The sequence below is a fragment of the Arachis ipaensis genome, chromosome B6 (genome assembly GCF_059453495.1).
Source record: "Arachis ipaensis isolate K30076 ecotype BB chromosome B6, ASM5945349v1, whole genome shotgun sequence".
NCBI lineage: Eukaryota > Viridiplantae > Streptophyta > Magnoliopsida > Fabales > Fabaceae > Arachis > Arachis ipaensis.
Window position 1 is genome coordinate 111,631,818 of NC_142441.1, and position 6,000 is coordinate 111,637,817.

Consider the following 6,000-nt stretch of genomic DNA (forward strand, 5'->3'; position numbering starts at 1 on the left):
CATAAGATGGGTGTTGCTTCTGCAAGAGTTTGATATAGAAATAAGAGACAGAAAAGGGACAGAGAACCAGGTAGCTGATCACCTGTCCCGGATAGAACCAGTAGCAGGGGCGTCCCTCCCTCCTACTGAGATCTCTGAGACCTTTCCGGATGAGCAACTTTTTGCCATTCAAGAAGCACCATGGTTTGCAGACATTGCAAATTATAAAGCTGTGAGGTTCATACCCAAGGAGTACAGCAGGTTGCAAAAGAAAAAACTAATTTCTGATGCAAAGTACTACTTATGGGATGAACCATATCTCTTTAAGATATGCGCAGACGGAATGATCCGCAGATGCGTCCCTAGAGAGGAGGGACAGAAGATCCTGTGGCATTGCCATGGATCACAGTATGGAGGACATTTCGGAAGTGAGCGAACAGCCACTAAAGTCCTCCAATGTGGCTTCTATAGGCCTACTCTCTATAGAGATGCCCGAGAGTTTGTGTGTAACTATGACAGTTGTCAAAGAGCTGGTAACTTGCCTCATGGTTATGCCATGCCTCAACAAGGGATCTTAGAGATTGAGTTGTTTGATGTATGGGGTATTGACTTCATGGGTCCTTTCCCACCATCATACTCAAACACTTACATTCTGGTGGCAGTAGACTACGTATCTAAATGGGTGGAAGTAATTGCCACACCCGCTAATGATACCAAGACTGTGCTGAAGTTCCTCTAAAAACATATTTTTAGCAGATTTGGTGTTCCCAGAGTACTAATCAGTGATGGGGGCACCCATTTCTGCAATAGACAGTTTTACTCTGCTATGGTTCGATATGGAATTAGCCACAAAGTAGCAACTCCGTATTATCCATAGACAAATGGGCAGGCTGAGGTCTCTAATAGAGAATTAAAAAGAATCCTGGAATGGACTGTAATTGTCCGTAGAAAAGATTGGGCAAAGAGCTTGGATGATGCTCTGTGGGCATACAGAACAGCATTCAAGACTCCTATAGGAACCTCTCCATACCAGCTTGTGTATGGCAAGGCCTGTCACCTGCCCGTGGAACTGGAACATAAAGCCTACTGGACAACCAGATTCCTAAATATGGATGCTAAGTTAGCTGGTGAGAAAAGATTGCTCCAGCTAAATGAGCTAGAGGAGTTCATACTCAATGCTTTTGAAAATGCAAAAAATTATAAGGAAAAAGAAAAAAAAGTGGCATGACAAAAAAATTGTCATCCAGAGTCTTTGAGCCAGGACAAAAAGTTCTGCTGTTTAACTCTAGGCTCAGATTATTCCCCGGTAAATTAAAATCCCGGTGGAGGGGACCATATGTGATTACAGGAGTGTCACCATATGGATATGTTGAGCTTCAAGATATTGATTCTGACAAAAAATTCATTGTTAAGAGACAGAGAATCAAACATTATCTTGAAAGCAATTTTGAGCAAGAATGCTCAAAACTGAGGCTTGAATGAAGCTCAGTAAAGGTCCAGCTAAAGACAATAAAGAAGCGCTTGCTGGGAGGCAACCCAGCCATTAGCAAGTTATTTGTCTTAATTAATACTTGTAGAAGTTTGATATACATTTTTCTTCAAAGAATAATCATCAAAATTGAAGAAATTCACAGAGTTACAGAATGATTCAGTGCAAAAAGCAGAGAAAAGGAGCTTGCTGGCAAGAAAACGCCAGTAAAGGGCATTTTCCGCAGTTCTCCTCCCTCCCCTTGTCTTCTTCTCCTGGCGCGACATAGACTCCCTCTCCCTTCTCTGCTTCTGTTTCGGTTTCTTTCATGGGAGGAGGGGAAACCGTATGTGTGTGATGGCTGCGCAGCAAGACAGTGAAGGGGGGTTGGGGCTGCACAGTGTTGAAGAGGAGGAATGAAGGCTGCTGCTTGGTTCCTTTTTCCCTACTGCTGCTGCGCGTGAATGGAGAAAGGGAAAGAAGTGCGTTGCTGCTAAGGCAAGGAAGGAGGGTTGGGGTGTGGCTGCTAAGGGCTAGGGAGATTAGGGTTTCATTTTCAAAAGTTAGGGTTAGGGGCATTTTAGTAATTTCAAATGAAATTGGGGAAAATATAGTAATTGAAACCCAATTTAAATCCAACACTAATTATGTATAGAAAATACTATTTGCTCACCAATTTCACAAATTATTTTCAATAAAATGCCCAAATCTAAAAATTAGAAATAATATACTTAGTTTCTTCATTTTTCCAAAATAGCAGTATTAATATTTAAAATATTAATTATTTAATCCAAATCATATAGAAATCCTTATTATCTCACAACTACCAACTTTATACTCTGAATATAGAAAATAATCCAATAGTTGTGAAATTGGATAATAATCATAACTTATCTCAAATCTAATAAATCAAAACTTGCCTTAATTATCTTTAATAAAATAATTTCTAAAATTAAGACTGTAAATAACTATAAGATTTGAGACTTGATCATAATAAGACTTTTCAAAGTTCTGGGTCTTACATTCTACCCACCTTATAAAAATTTTCGTCCTCGAAAATTGATGCAAAGCGAAAGAAATTTCATAACAATTCACACTTGAACACATTTAAGGAAGAAGCAAAAATATCTCATCATATAAACATATATACGATTTTCAAATACTTTGATTTTCATATGCATAAGGGTGCAAAGGTAGGAGTGTGATTGCAAAGCAAATGTTACAATGTAGGCTCAATGCAAAAGATAACATGGGTCAATCATGTGATAGTAGGGCAAAGCATCAAAGGCTATAAAATAGGATAGTGTTAAAAGGACGTGCTTAACATCCGCACACTAATCTCATATCAACCTCAAAGTTTCAACTTTCCAACTCCATCAAGCACTTTACAATCCCCATACTCGATCACAAGCCTGACAACCGCAAACCTATTCGCAAGGAACAAAACACCCACAACTCATATGTTGCACACCTACCGCTTCAACTTCTGTATACACATATCACGTCTTAAAGAACTAACGCATCGCGTTACTACATCTACAAGTTGCACGTGATATCAAAACAATTCTCGAGTCTACTCAGAAGGATACCAGATTTAGAACGGAGAGACAATTGTCAAGGGTAATACTCATAGATTTAAGGGAATGTATCCAATTTCCAGATAAACAAAGATGCTCAAGCAATGAAGTTTGCTAGAAATAAATCAATTGACAACTTCAAAGATAACCCTTGGATCAAGGAAGTTCAACAGGATCAATAGGAAGAAAACCAGCGCATCAGTTTGAAACAAACTCAAGCTGAGTCGAGGAAGCATGAGGTTTACAGAAGAGAATATTTCAAACCCAAGACAAAGCTCACAGAACTCAAGAGCATAATTAAAATACTTCCGAATACTTTATTCATGAAAGAGTTGAAAACTTGCGGAAAACCACTTCGCGGTCTAGAAGAAAAGTTGAGCAACAAACATTCTTCAAGAGAGTAGCAAAAGCATAAACGTGGCTTTACTCCAATACAATTTCATGTTGAAGCAGATTATGTAAAGTTTTAAAAACAAAATGCACACAAGTTTGGCCAATAGCTAAAATATTTCCTCAAATATTTTAGAAAAATAGTTAGGTGCACAACTTATCCAAAAATAATTCATAAAACTCGGAAGAAAATCAAATGCTTGTTCGAAAATTCTCAAAGTTCATCCTCAAACAAACGTGCATAACATTTATAGCAAGGACGAAAGAGGAAGTTAAACTCTCTTTAGAAAAGAAACTCCGAGGTAAAGATTTGCTTACAATTTGATAAAGGAAATAAGTGGTGCATTACAAACGAACCGATTTCCACTAAACAAGGAAGCTTTCCAAAACCTCATTTAAAATAGCGCATGCCAACTTTAAATTAACTTCGTCAAAATTGAACAATGGTTTTAATCTCAATCAAGCAACAGAAGGTAAATTCCGTTTAATATTTCTTCAAAGAGAATTCAAAACTTCTTTAAAAGTTCAAAACAAGACTCCAAAAGTGCTCTTGAAATCACCATCTCAGAAGAACATTCAAGAAGTCTAAGATATACTAAAAAGGAGTCAAGCCTTGCAAGAAAGGATCTTAAATTAAAGTAGTTCAAACAAGATCCACTAGACATGAAACATCAAACAAGTTTTAAATTGATCCAAAAGAATACAAAAGTCATAGAAAAAGACAACTCAATCATTCGTAATTCCTCAAGGATAAATCTTTTTGACTAAAAACTCTTGTAGAGATAATGAGAGAATAAACAATACACTAACTTGAAACGAATCAAACTGACCCACATAAGGATGAGATTCACAAGAGAGGACAAACCAAGATCAATGGTAATATTCACAAGATGTAAAAGATTAGTTAAAAACAAAATCACGTATGACATTCATAGAGGTGAAAAGCTTAAGAAGGAACGAGTCCGTTCATAAGAAGAAAGCTATGAGTCCAACATTTTCAAAAGAACAACAATGGCATAAACCATGTAGTATGCTAAATTAGACTCAAATCAAAATGAATTAAGTAAAGTTTATCAAGTGAAACTCAACCGGGATAAAAGCGAGAAATCCCCTTTCTTTCCAGAATTTTGAAAAATACCCCAAATACATAATCAATTAAAGATGTGCATTGGAACTATAGTAAAATTACTAGAAAGTCAATTTACTTTTAAAGTAAGTGCAATTTCATGAACCAGTAAAAGCACAGGCGAGGTATTAGAGATAAATAGTTGTTAAACTGTATAAGAAATCTCAAAGTTTCATATATAGATAAGTATATATCTAATCAACAGCAATTTTTTTATAAAACCTCAAAATTGGCTGTAATCACTGTCAAACAAGAGAAAAACTTAATCAATAATTTCTCAAGAATGGACTCGGAATTCGGAGTTAAAAGGCACAGCGCATTAAGACAAGTTCAAAGCTATATCAAGGAATATTTGAATCAGGAAGAACTCAAACAGAGAAAGACAGATGCAACAAGGATTCCAAACAAGCATATGCAATTGAGATAAAAAAATAATGCATATAAATAGAGAAATAGAGTGGAAACATCCAATTACTTTTCAAGAGGAGTAGCAAACAAGAACTTCAAGTTAGGATATGAAAAAACAGGTCGACTCGAATAGAATTTCAAGACACACAACTGAATAGCCTCGAGAAATAGTTTCCAGCATTCCCAAAACCCACGATTCGCTTTACTCAAAACTCGCATATCATCTATGACAACCCATTAGTGCTCTCATATACACAATTCACCAGTATTAAGCTGGCCAAACTTAATACCAAGAATTATGCAATGCAAGACTAACAGCGTTAATCAATAGATCATCATGTGCATAAAGCTCTAATTCTCGTCATTCGACAAGACCTAATACATGACAAACGCTCAGAATATGCAACTGAAGTAGAGTTGGTCCATTCCTCAGGCTCTACAGGAAAGACCGCTCTGATACCATAATGTAACACCCTAACTACCAAAGCTCACGCTTCCGGCTGCGCGACTCTGATAGCTCGGACATTACGACGACACTTATACTATTTAATACTAAAATATGAGCCTGTTTAAAACTTTAAATCACAATACCGCTCCCAAAATACTTTTATCCGATAACATACATCCATAGATACCATACAACTTACAAAACTCATAAAGAGTACATCCATATATATATATATATATATATATATATATATATACATACATATATAAATAAATAGTATTACAAGCATTAACCAATACAATCCCTATCCCTCTTACAAAATATATCAAGATAAAGGCGAGGGTACAACAAGTAATAATCTAAAGCAATACAGAGCATTTCAATAACTAAATAAACTCTTCGTGACTTCTGCGCCTTATCCTGAAAGGGGAAAAATGTAGGGGGGTGAGAACATCGTCCTCGAAAGGGTTCTTAGTAGAGGGTTTTTTGAGAATTACTGTAATAGGATACGTGAAGATAAACCGCACCAGTGATTAATAACCGACTTATGCCTCTTTTCAAAATAACAGTTTACAATAAAAGTAAAGTCGAAAATATTTTCTGA